At 40.8% G+C, this 14,549-nt stretch overlaps 1 protein-coding gene across 7 annotated transcripts in view; it reads left to right on the top strand.

Moving 5' to 3' along the window:
- Positions 1 to 14,549, top strand: part of LOC124721481 (acidic mammalian chitinase-like) — a 205,804-nt gene that overhangs the window by 86,445 nt on the left and 104,810 nt on the right. The window lies entirely within an intron of this gene.

Raw genomic sequence — 14,549 nt, 5'->3', positions numbered from 1 at the left:
GTCGGTAACACCTGGGGATGAGGCGAGCCAGTAGATGGGTCCCCAGGGCGCTGACCGGACGGCACTGTCGCTGAAAGCAGACGGGGAGCGGCAGAACCCGTGCGACGACAGAGGCGCAGCTGATTGAGATGCCGACACACCTCACCAGAGGCCCCCAAAACCAGATACATAGCGCGACCGAGGCAGTGAAGAATGTGCCCTGCGAGCCAACGCTGTGAACCTCGATAGTTGCGATAGTATACAACATCGCCTGGAGCAAAAGCAGGTGGCTGCCACTGCACAGGAACCTGATGCGGCAGATGCAGCAAAGACATCAAGGTTCGATGAGGACGACCGTGGAGCAACTCAGCCGGCGAGCGACCATCTCGGGGCTGAGAGCGATACGAGGACAAAAAGAGCAGTAACGCGTCCTCCCGAGAATGCGACTCCTTCAACTTCAACATCTGTGACTTGAAAGTCCAGACCAATCGTTCAGCGGCACCGTTTGACTGAGGCGAAAACGGCGCGGATGTCAGATGTTGAATACCATTGGCCTTGCAGAATGACTGAAATTCTGCGGACATGAATTGTGGGCCATTGTCGGAAACAACAGTCTGTGGAAGACCTTCAATGCAAAAGATAGCGGATAACGCTTGGATGGTGGCAGATGACGACGTGGAAGACAACTTGACAACAAAAGGAAAATTACTGAATGAATCTACCACAACCAACCATCGAACATTCCAGAATGGACCAGCAAAATCGATGTGTAAGCGTTGCCAAGGGGAAGTGGTTCTCGGCCATGCAAAGAATTTCCGCGGTGGGGTGGATTGTTGTTCGGCACACGCCATGCAAGAAGAGCACATGTTCGTAATCGCAGCATCGATTCCGAACCAAGTACAGTGCTGACGAGCAAGTTGTTTCGTGCGCACTATACCCCAATGTCCTTGGTGGAGAAGCCGTAAGACAAAGGACTGTAACGAACATGGGACCACGACCCAGGACTGATCATTATCAGAACGCAACAGCAAAACACCATGTCGTACAAAAAGTCTCTCCTTGTGAGCAAAAAATCGGCGAACCAACGGATCCTCGATCCGTGTCTTTGACAAGGGCCATTGCGTAGCAACAAAACGCAGAACGGTAGCAAGGACAGGGTCAGCAGCTGTGGCTGTAGCTACATGACGAAAATCAATCGGAAACGATTCGACCACATCATCGGTTTCCGCATCAATGAACATGCAAGCAAGTTCGGAAGAATCGAATGCTCTATCCTCAGCAACAGGCAAATGGGACAATGCATCGGCGTTTCCGTGCTTAGCAGTGGACCGATACAAGATATTGTAGCGGTACTGCGAGAGGAAAATAGACCAGCGAATGAATTTCTGCGCTGTACGTGGAGGTACAGGCTTGTTCGGATGAAAAAGTGACGTCTAAGGTTTGTGGTCTGTGATGATGGTAAAGTGACGACCATACAAGAATTCATGAAACTTTGTAACACCAAATACGAGAGCCAAAGCTTCTTTCTCGATCTGTGAATAATTTCTTTGCGCAGACGAGAGCAATTTGGACGCAAAGGCAATAGGGCGATCATGCGATCCATCTTTGTGCGCAAGCACAGCACCGATCCCGAAATCCGATGCATCTACCATCAACAAAAGGGGTTTCTGGGGATCGAATGGCGTAAGGCAAGTATTAGAAAGCAACGCCGATTTCAACTGGCGAAAGGCGCGTTCGCAGTCCGTCGTCCAGACGAACGGAACACCTTAACGGCGTAAGCGATGAAGCGGAGCTGAAATAGAAGAGGCATGTGGCACATATTTGTTGTAATAAGTAATTTTTCCCAGCACACTCTGTAGCTGCTTCAAATTCTGTGGTGAAGGCAAGTCTTGTATGGCACGGAGGTGCTCGGGACTGGGATGTATGCCTTGGGCATTGATTACATGTCCCAAATATGGTAAGTCACGAGCAAAAAACACACATTTGTCCTTCCGCAAGCGAAGACCATTTTTTCGCAAGACCTGAAATAATGTTCTGAGATTGGCTAAATGTTCTTCTTCCGTCTTTCCGGAGATCACAATATCATCCAGATAGTTTGCTGCAGTAGGGACCGAGGCACAAACTGTTTGCAGATATTGCTGAAACAATGCAGGGGCGGATGCACACCCGAATGGTAGTCTTTTGAATCGATACAAACCAAGATGTGTGTTAACCACCAAGACGCGCTGGGATTCTTCATCCACCGGTAGTTGCAAGTACGCATCTGCTAGGTCCAATTTCGAAAAATATTTACCCGGGCACAGTTTGTCAAAAAGATCTTCCGGGCGGGGTAAAGGAAAAGTTGCAATCACTAGTTGTGGATTCACTGTTGCCTTGGAGTCCACACACAGTCTCAATTTTCCGGAAGGTTTTGGCAAATTTACTAATGGTGATGCCCAGAGAGAAGCCTGCACACGTTCAATCACACCTTGCAATTCCAAATCGTGTAATGTTCTTGCGACCTCATCACGCAATGCGTGGGGAACATTGCGCGCTCTGAAAAATTTCGGTTGCGCGTTTACTTTCAGTTCAAATGTGCTTTATAGTTCTTAGCACAATCTAGGCCCGGTGCAAAAATGTCTGCAAATTCTTCACATAGATGAGAAACACTGGCTGAAGGCACAGTCTGGTTCACTGATAGGACCTGATTGACTATAGACAAGTTAATCAACTGAAATAAATCTAAACCAAACAAGTTCACTGCAGAAGAAGAACGAAGTACGTAAAATGACACAAGTTTTGTTTGTCCCTTGTATGTTGCAAGAAGGCTGCACTGTCCTAACACAGGGATATTCTGACCGGAATAACTATTTAACTTAACATTTGCGGCACGCAACGGAGGTGTGCTCAATTGTTTGTACGTGACGTTATTGATCAATGAAACTGCAGCTCCGGTATCGAGCTGGAATTGGATCACGTTGCCATGAATGTCCAAGTCTACAAAAAGTTTATTGTCCTGCTGACGACAAGAGCGACTGTCTCGTGCAACGTGAACAGACACTGGTACAGAAGCACTTGCGACTTGACGTGATTTCCGGCGATGTCGACACACACTATTTGTGGGACGAACAGAGTCACTGTTAGCGAGAGTGGCACTGGGCGGAGTGGATTGAACTACATGAATTTCCATGGGTGAAGGTTCACGAGCCTGAGTATTCTTGGTTCGATTCCGATTCCGGCGCGAAGCAAAGGGTCTGGAATGGTTTTTAGTGTCCATTCTAAGCTTTTTCTGGCAAACACTTTGAACATGTCCTTTTCTATTACAGAAAAAGCAAATAGCTTGGCGTGACGGGCAATTCTCACGCGAATGTCTAGTAGCACACCGCGGGCATGATTTTAGCACTGTCTTTGCGTGCTTGCGCGGCACACGTAGCTGCGCGGACGGGCGCGAGGGCTGTTTACCATTCCGTGCAGCGCGCCCGGTGGGCCAGTTAATGTGACACACAGCTGGCGAAGTTTCAAATGATTCCTGAGCAAAGTCAAGTGTGTCCTGCCGATCCAATATGTCCATCACTTGTTGAAGGGAGGGATTGACTAGTTTCAAAACCTGTTCCCTTATACGAACATCAGAAACATTCTGTGCAATTGCATCACGTACCATTGTATCTGAATAAGGGAGTCCACATTCACACTCGAAAGCACAATCCCTATTAAGGCCTTGCAAAGTTGCAACCCACTCCCGATTAGTTTGACCGGCCATACGTTTTGTATGAAAGAAAGTATACCTTTTTGCAACTACATTGAGAGATTCCTTGAAATATGCATCTAATGCCGACAAAATTTCTTCATAGGACAGAGTTGCTACGTCGCGTCGGGCAAACAATTTCACTATCACTCGGTACTTGTGGACACCTACACAGGACAATAAGAAAGGCTTCCGCTCATTACCTTGAATTCTGTAGCCGGCGAGATGGAATCCAAATTGGCGTGACCACTCTGTCCAGCTTTCCAGTGCTGCATCAAAAGGACGAAAAGTTGGTGCAACTGCTTGTTGTGACTGCGGTAGCGGTGGAGCGGCGGCTGCCGCATCGGTTTGTATTGCACGTTGATCCTGGACGAGCTGTCCAAGGGCATCCAATAACGCCTGCGTCTGCTGATTCTGTGAGCGATAAAATTCGGACAGTACATCTGGAGATTGTGGCGAAGCCATGACACAAGTAAATTAGTGCAATATAAAGAAGAAGACCATTTTTATACTCGTCGCCAATATGTAGTGTTCACAGAAGAGCCAACACCATGTTGCTAGAGGAGGCCGAAATGCACGCTTTTAAGCTCACGCAGATTGGCGTGAGGCCTGGAACAGTTAAAGGATTTGAGTCTAGCAAATAAAGTATGTAGCTGTTGGAATACTTAACTTTAATCCACAATTGTTGTACATCTCTCTTTACTGTACAAGCTTCACAATATTAATTATCAAATGCTATGGCGCCTTGCTAGGTCGTAGCAAATGACGTAGCTGAAGGCTATGCTAACTATCGTCTCGGCAAATGAGAGCGTATTTGTCAGTGTAGCGTCGCTAGCAAAGTCAGCTGTACAACTGTGGCGAGTGCCAGGACGTCTCTCTAGACCTGCCGTGTGGCGGCGCTCGGTCTGCAATCACTGACAGTGGCGACATGCGGGTCCGACGTATACTAACGGACCGCGTCCGATTTAAAGGCTACCACCTAGCAAGTGTGGTGTCTGGCGGTGACACCACAGTAAGGACTTCATATTGTGAAAGAGGACCAACTGAGACACTAAGCATAGTTTGTCAACCATCTGGAAGCCAAAAACAGAAAAGGCCACTAACCCAAAAATATTTTGCAGCAATGGTGAATTTACCATGAACAAAAGTTACTGTTCCAAATTCTTATAATGTGCTTCCTCAAAAGAATGCACTGTTTACTATAGGAAAAAGCTTGATGTAGTGGCCATTGCAACCCAGGGCGGTCCAAGAGCTTTTATGTATCTAAGTTAATTAGACTCACTATCACTCCCATGTTTACCTTAAACGCAATCAACTGCCCATTTACTACCAATGGGAGCAGAATACATTTAGATGATACTTATGGGCATTGGAAACAGCCTCTGAGTCCAAGACCTCTGACAGTGATCCTGCAGCTTGCAATAACTGTTGCCAGATAGCCTATTTTTCTGCATACCCCCCACATGACCTCTATGTACAGATAATTCTACTGGATATGCACCAAATGACAACTGGAGCAGGATCACCACCTTGTCCACTGAATAGAAACAAGTGTGGAAGGAGAGTGACACAGAGAATAGTCCTATTCCAAGCAAAGTCAAAGTCCAGTTGAGGATGATCCAAGTGTTGCAGCTTCCTGGTAAAAGCAGTAGCATAATCCAGGACAAGACTGCCCGAGCGTGGTACTGCATACACTGGTAGCATAGGAGTATGTCCATCATTGGTGAGTCTGCTGTGGCATGCCACAACATCAATGGAGCTGTAGTTAGTTGCAGCTATTTCGTGAGGGCATGCCAGTTGGATGTTGCTACAATACCGTGTAGGCAGCTATGTACTGTGGCCTCACCTGCACTGCCCAGAACATGAGCCAGAAGCTGCTGGCCATGAGCTGTGAGATGTGTGACCTGCGGCCGCAGTATGTACAGGTAATCCTACTGGATATGCACCAAATGACAATTGGAGCAGGTTCACCACCTTGTCCACTGAATAGAAACAAGTGTGGAAGGAGAGCAACACAGAGAACCTGAGAAACATCACAAACGTGGATTATGACATTTTGATTGACATGTACCCACTGCAGACGATGCAGGTGAAGACTGGCAATGCCATGATGTTACTTCACTCTAATTGTCAACAATTTCAACATATGGTGGCTCAGTAGAAGCCAAGGCTGCTTGGCCCATCCCATGGGACTCCATCGCTGTTGACCACACAATTTAATGTTGCCATCTGCCAATTGTCATAAAGTATGGCCATTGCTGCTGATGTTAAGTTCATGTGATTCCGCAGTCTTAGAAACTTTGGCTAAAGAAGTCCTGACAAGCCAATGCACTAGTTTCAACCTCCATCTCAGGTGTTAACCAGATGATCAGATCAATGATTAGCGAGTCTGCATATGGAGTAGCTCACTGGGAACACTCAGAACGACACTTGCATGAGAGACCTTGCAGGTCACTGATCTACACCACATATAGCTGCCCTGAGGCATTTGTTATGCTGATTAAACTGTGGCCTGGCCACCACCATGTGCGTTTAATGACAAAAATATTGCATGAGCAACTGACAAAGTTTATCAAAGTTAAGTTTCTCAGTCTCCAGTAGAGTGCTCCAAATTATGCATGATTTTGTATAACCCCACACTGCTGTACAATAACAAAGCAGCCTTATTAACAGGATCAATGATACACCTTACATGACAGTGCAACAAGAACCAGTGCAGGTACTTCTCCCACTTCTCCTTTTTGTAACCTTGCCGAAGCTGGTAGATGGTGGTGGGGAAACAACCTCCTCTGTCAGTGCCTGGCCTGCTATCAGCACAGCATGAGTATGGAGCAATATTGCATTGTGTTTGAGTAGTTCCTGCATCTGCTCCTGCTGCAGCTTTTGTTGTTGCTTGTGGAAATGCAACTGCTCCTACCAGCAGTGCAAAAATAACTATGATGAAAAAAATAAATGTGTCACATGTATAAAAACATGATTTTTTGCCACTTTTATATCCACACATGTAATCACAATGCTGTGAACCATCATTGGCAGCACAAATGTAAACTATATGAGCCAATGGTGGCTTGATAGCAAAGCCGGGAGCTGAACTCTGGAAGAGGAAGCAAAACTTGACATGTGAATCAGTCTAGGGGAAAGCAGAATGTTCGAACACCACATAGAGATGAGCACAGAGATAAACACAAATGCAACCATTACAAAGGACTGTCATTATTATGCAGAAACAGAGCTTGGCATGACACAAGGGGCTGGTCCAAGGGAGTCAAAGTCACCATAAGAACTGCAAGGCCAATCCTGTCATCATTGACAGAAAACATCTGAGTCAGTGGCTCTGCTCATGCCATGCTTTGCTTCCCAGACAGTGATATTGTTCTGATAAATTCTTCTTAAACATAATAAAATAAACTAATCTGCTACTGCTGACTCTTCCTCACACTATTCAGCAATCTATTGTAGAGGATTGCTTACTGAAAGTGGTTTAAATTATGTTCTGTTCTTATTGATATAAACATCATTCTTTCCAATAATGTAACAGTGCAAGGCAGGCATGTAACTAAACTCATGTGATGCAAAGAATCAATGCCATTATTGGCAATTGTTAATGAAACAAATGTGGAATTGTATCTTGTAAAAAATTATAATGCATGCTGCAACTGATGCCTTCATTCTTATCGATCATTTATTTCATTTGTTATGCACATTCAAATTAACATAAGTAACAAATTGCATATTTATCATTGTACCAGCAATAATTATATTAGGCATGTTTCCCACTGTCCAACAATCAATTTATCATGCCAGGGATACATCAGAAATCATGTCATTTAATCATATCATTTCAAATTTTCATGGTTATATGATCTGTCTTGTCCTTAGTTGTACATTGAGAAAAACTTGTTATTGTAGTGTTCGTGAGTAAGGGGAACAACATGCTACAATTGATGAGCCCAGGTAGCAAGGAACAATAGTACAATGACACGTTTTGTTGGGACATCTGCGTTCACTATTTGGTTCACACTAAAAATCAGTCACTGTCATTCCACTGGAACGTTCCTACATGGACTAAGTCTCTGAGGTTGTGGTTGATGGTGAGTGGTAGGAGTTGCAGATAAAGTCCAGCAAAGAGGTCAGCTTGAGGACTGGTTAAAGATGAAATCTAGCAAAGCAGTGAGTGGTGGGTGCACTCCACGATGACCTTGGCTGCTTGGACACTGCAGTGAAATTATCCTCATTCTGCTTAGTGCAGTGAACTTCCTGCAGCATCTTGAACAAGCAAACTAGTTGTGTCTTTACCTGTGGTTGCTCATACTTTTTGAATCTGGGCTATGCACAGCTCTGTTTAAAAAGAAGATCTCGATATAGTCACAGGATAGTGCCATGTATCTCTTCTTTTATGCACCACAGCTAATTCCCTGCAGATAATAACCTGTAGCTGTGTTGCTGCAGTTGAATAGTCTATGCATTGACTAGAATTGTGAGTTAATAAAATACACAGAAATACAAAATAAAAGGTAAATGAATAGTTTAATAACAAGGGTTATATTCTAATGTTTGTAATTGATGTAGATGACAAAAAATTATGTGAATAATATTTATTCAAGTAAGAACATCTCATATAAATGGGACGTGGTTTTATGATAATAAAGCATAATGCAGACAAAAATACTCTTTTACAATGCAGTAAAATTACACTGAGAGCCTTATGAGAATGGTAGCCAAATCCTCAAACTAAATTGTTGTGAAAGATACACAAAAACTAAGTCCATTTCATGATAACAAAACATGAAATATTCACCAGGTCAAAACAGTTCATAGTTCAACATGATGATTCACAAATTAAGACAGGTGATACAAACAAAAGTAAACCATACTCTATCTGTACTCAGTTCTGTAATGTAAGCAGAGCACATTCAAATCTCTAGTGAGTTAGAGTCCCTTTAGAAGTTAGAGTATTGAAGTGGCCATTCACCACCTAGAGTCAGTCACCTATACAACTGAATAATGCATGTAACTATAGGCAGGTCTGCCTTTGTCCAACACTTGACACAAAGTCTCAAGAATTGCTCCCTTGAGCTCTTCCCTCGAAAGTGCGAGTTTCTACATGACTCCCATAGTGTTCGTCTACCAGCTGCTCCTCCATTGGCTAAAGGCTGTCCCCATGAAGCTCTACAGACATGAACTGCTTCAATTTGACCACTTCTCAGACTAAACTTATAAATTGCAACAATATTTAAATAAAGAAATATCATAAATATTTGGTTACATATACCTTCTTGACAGCAGAGTCTTTTGATTCTCTTTTCAATTGTAATGTCTGCTAACAATGCAGTTGACCACTTTTGAATTATCACAGTATTTTAAAGCTATTGCAATCAACATTTAAATAAAGTTACTGGCAAAATAGCAAACCGTTCATTAAATAACTATACAAGTATGACAATATGAGATGTTGATGCTGTGTCTATTTGCTGTGTCTGCTAACAATGCAGTTGACCACTTTTGAATTATCACAGTATTTTAAAGCTATTGCAATCAACATTTAAATAAAGTTACTGGCAAAATAGCAAACCGTTCATTAAATAACTATACAAGTATGACAATATGAGATGTTGATGCTGTGTCTATTTGCTGTGTAAATGTGGAGAATGCAATGTTCTGACAAAAATTTGCATAATGAACAAGATATAAAAGATGTCATAAATCAGTAAATAAAATAGATACAGAAATGTAGCATTCAGGATGGTAGCTATAGTGAATGCTATCATCTGAGATATATTTTTTTTTTTATTTTAAAGATACTGAAATATTGTTATGTCATTGGATGTGCCCCATTTATCTGAGATTACTGATGTATTCAGATTTGCTTTAATATGTAACTGTGATTTATTGTCTAACTTCAGACAGCCATAACATAGCTATCTTTAAGATTGTCTGACACTCCACCATGTCTTGGAGCATTGTCTCTTGCACAAAGTCCATGCTAGCAACAGCTGTCAAAATTCCCCATACTGGGAATTCCCCAATTTCCGGCAATGGTGTTGGTCTTTGTACCAGGAGTCACTCATACTCGTCACCTAGCTGGAAGCTGGAACTACTGCAGTGTGCTACAAGACCTTGGTCTGCTAGCGTTTGGCTGTACGACAAATTCGTCTTACCTTGTACCAGTACTGGCCAACCAATTAGCTCGCCTAAATATGTATAACGTTTCACATCTCCATTTAATGTGGCACATTAACTCGCTAATTTGGTACATGAAGTCACATCAAATTTTGCATACTTACATAACATAAGAAATACATACATAACATAGTAAATAGGCTACCCTACTTGCATGTAAGAACAACAAAGTAAGTACCTTTGTGGTGTTGTATAAAACAGCTTGTACCTCCTAATATATGTCATACCATCTTATCAGCATACAAGTACTAAATCTAACAAAAGTTATAAAAATTGTGGAATATTAATTAAATACCCAAATGGACATGTAACTTTTATGTAACTTTCAAGTCAGCTTGATCTTTCCAAAAGTTTTTATCGCTTTTGCACCCATCTGATAGAATTTTTATGCTTTTACCACATTGTAGCACTTCATCTTAACAGACACAGCACACAATCCATATTCTGGCATCAAAGTTTAGATTGTGATTGTTCGCAGTCCAGCTACCTCTACAGAAATTCTAGACCCTCTTGCCCAAGTACTGCACTGAAACATGCGCCAATTTGCAGTCACCATCAGTGTTGGAGGATGATAGTTGTCAAAATACAATTGTGGCTTAGGTACCAATAATTATATGACTTCCCGAATCCCCAAAGATCAGGCACCGAATGCCCTCTCTAGTGGAACTGATACATTTACAAACAGGATAGCAACAAAAAAAACTGATTTATAGCATATGTAAAACACTGGATTCAGCTCAACATTTCAAACACTCTGTCCATGTTCCCAATAAAAAACGTGCCTTCCGTGCTGTGAAACTTGTTCAACATGGTAAATCAACTAATAGTTTATCATTTTTCTATTATTTTAGAACATTTAATTTGAAACTTTAAAACTAATACTACCTTGTGTAGGAACTGTCCATTCGACTTTCATTTTTAACTCAGTGCATAACTGGATCATATCTTCAGCAAATATTTACTCTTATTTGCTCTAAAATAAAATTTATTTCCAGACTTATCCCAGTAATTTTACATGCATCATGTAATTAACCTACATAATATACCCCACAAACTTAGCTTATACTTCCAGAAGCAATTAAAATTTTAATGGGGTCTGATGATGTCCACACACCAAATTATGTGTGAACAATAATTACTAATAAACTAACATATTACATGAAATGCCCATACAAAATACTACAAGTAACACATTTAAATAATCCCTTGAAATTTCTCCCCAAATCTTAAATACAGTACAATTTATTCCTTTCTTTCATAACTAATTACTGTCTGCTGACCTCTGCCCACCAAGAGTTTTGGGGCCAGTGTAACCTCACTCTTTACCCTCAGCTGTACCTCCATACTTTATCACTTACATCTTAAATTTACCAAAAAGCCCCTTACACAAAACAGAAATAGTTTCCAAAATTCTTATAATTACACATCAAAATATCCTAATCTGCACACAATATTTTTCTCAAGTTCTTCATTCACAAGGTGCAAGTCTGCCACCATTCCCACTTACATTTATCCCACCAGTATGAGTATCTTTTGAATCTCACTTTTTTGTGTTTTTTGAATTGCTCAGATTGAGCTCTCATTCCTCGTTCACCAATGGACTCTTATGTTTAGATGCAGAAATTTGTGACAACCTCTGGAATGCCATTTTTAGTTTTGAAATATGCACATTTCCTTTCATCATTGACATTGGTCACTTCACTTTTAGCCTACATATTTTCAATTTGACCCCTCTCTCAACACTGTTCCTCAAAAGATCATTTTTAATGTCCCTTCCTTTTTCTTCTATCTTCATGGATCATATTATAATTTCAGGACAACCATCAGTTTCATTTTCCATTTCTAGATTTTCCTGATCTCATTGTTGTCTTCAGAATCAAATATACTGCCCCCTTCCTCCAAATTAATGATATCAGTAGCTGCAAAATTCTCACAATTAACCACACAACTTAAAACTTCATCTCTCTTAAACAAATCCTCATTTACTTCCGGAGAAACAGTACAAACTTTATCTCAGTTAACTCCATTAACATCCACCGATAATTCATAAGCTTCTGTTCTTAAAACATCAATTGTATCTGCTGATACACTGTAGGATTTGCCACTACTATATCATTCCACATTATAATTCACATTACACATGAATCCCACCAAACATGGATTTAACTCTTTCTCCTCTACATTTTCTTCTCTGTCAGATTCTTCTGACACTTTGGATTCTGATCTACCATCTAATACTTTACTTTCAACTCCACATCCACTCATAATTCATGCTTTCATCAACAGCCATCAGTTCACTTCCATCAATAGAAATAAATGCAAAAATTTCTTCCTCCAAGATATTTAAATCAGTAGCTCCAACCTTTGAAACTTCAGCACCTAAAACACCACCTTTACCTCCCTTTAACAATAAATCACCCACATCTGCAGATACATAATAAAATTCATCATCAGCTGATGAGACTATTGCTATGCTGCCTCCACAGATAAAACCACATACTTTCGTTGACAGACCACAAAATCATCTCCAGCTGACAAGACTACTGCTTTGCTGCCTTCACAGATAGCTTCACCTACTTCCCCCAATACGAGATGATCTACATTCCTTTTGGCTACATTACTATAATTGTTGCTACAGTCTAATGCCTCATTAGAATTTGTCATAAATCCCACCTCCACCAAATTCAAATCTACCTCAGCCTCTCTTCTGATCACAGAATTTTCCACCAAACATTGATTCCATCATTTACTTCCCTTTCAGAAAATAAATGTTTCAGACCCATATCCTCATTATCAAATTTCTCTTCACATTTTACAATCTTTCTTGCACCCTCTTTACAGTTGTTCTGCTTAAAATTATTCCTCATTTTATTTTTACTTGTTATAACCTCCATCACAAACATTTGTGGCTTCTTTGCCAAGTTTTTGATGCCCACAGAATTTTTAAAGTAATGTGTCATTTTCAACATTGATTTATTTCACCATCCCTGTGCCTGAGAGGTGACGATCTCTATATTTCCAACCTCGTATTCTGGCATAGCATGTCGTGTGGCTCCTGTCCCTCAAATGTTCATTCAAAGTTTTGGTTTCCATTGTGAAAATTCCCATTTCCCCTTTGAAAATGATTATTACAGTGATAATTATTTCTTCTATGATCATTATAATTTCCATTCTGGTACTCATTTCCCTGTTGACTATTCCCATTATGTGGCTTTAATTTCAACGTCTTTTCATGTTTGTCAATAAAATCTGCAAATGTGTCAATGGAATTTGTTGGACTGTGGACAACATCCCATTGTAAATGTTCCAGTAACCATCTCTTGAGCATCTAGTCTCCATCGACACTTCCAGCAGATGATTCATATGTGACAACTTAGCCAGTTCGTATACACAATAATCCCACATTGATCCACTTCTGTGTCTGAAACTTCTACTTCTACATCTATGTGATTACTCTGCTATTCACAGTAAAGTGCCTGGCAGAGTGTTCAACGAACCACCATCAAGCTGTCTCTCTACTGTTCCACTCTCGAACGGCACACAGGAAAGACAAGCACTTAAATTTTTCTGTGCAAGCCCTGATTTCTCTTATTTTATCAAGATGATCATTTCTCCCTACGTTGAAGAGAATAGAAGCTTTCAAAATGTGGTGCTATAGAAGAATGCTGAAGGTTAGATGGGTAGCTTACATAACTAATGAGGAGGTATTGAACAGAATTGTGGAGAAGAGAAATTTGTGGCACAATTTGACTAGAAGAAGGTATCAGTTGGTAGGACATGTTCTGATCCATCAAGGGATCATCAATTTAGTATTGGAGGTCAGCGTGGAGGGTAAAAATTGTAGAGGGAGACCACGAGATGAATACACTAAGCAGATTCAGAAGGATGTAAGTTGCAGTAGGTACTTGGAGATGAAGAAGCTTGTACAGGATAGAGTAGCATGGAGAGCTGCAGCAAACCAGTCTCCGGACTGAAGACCATGCCAACAACAACACCTAGCAAGTAAATATTATTACAGTGTAAAAGAATTTATGACTGACTGTCACATATAACTGAGCCTGATGTTACATTCTGTCACGCTAAAAAAGTATTTTAAATAAATACTTATTTTTAATTTTACTTTATTTTCAACATGATTATTTTAAATCATTTTGTGGTACTTAAAATTACAAACTACGTGCAATTATTCTGTATACTTACAATTAGAAAGTAGCTTTAAACTGACGAGTCACCTATGTCCCAATCATGTGACTGTATATGGCATGTCATATGACAATAAAGTTTCTATTCTCTTCTATTCTGTTATATTCTACATATATGTGCACTGAAAGAAACCTTACAATTATTTTGTGAAGAAATTGTTCCATAATTTTGTGTATTAGTTTTCAGTCAGTGCTGAAAGAAACCTCACAATTATTTTGTGAAAAAACTGTTCCATAATTTTAAGTATTAGTTTTCGGTCAGTGCTCTACAGAATTTGGAGGTACATTAATTGATGATCCCTGCATCATTTCACTGTGGGTGAAATCAGTAGTGTGTGTGATAATATTTGTACAGTTGTAGCCTTTACCTTGAATTTCATGCTACCTTGCAGAGAAAGAGGAATATATTGTATGTCTTAATGAAGGAAAAAGTACACAATTTTTTATCACACTTTTCAACAGTG

This window comes from Schistocerca piceifrons, chromosome X (genome assembly GCF_021461385.2).
Source record: "Schistocerca piceifrons isolate TAMUIC-IGC-003096 chromosome X, iqSchPice1.1, whole genome shotgun sequence".
Taxonomy (NCBI): Eukaryota; Metazoa; Arthropoda; class Insecta; order Orthoptera; family Acrididae; genus Schistocerca; species Schistocerca piceifrons.
The sequence above is the reverse complement of the archived record's forward strand: the minus strand, read 5'-3'. Positions and strand labels throughout refer to the sequence as shown.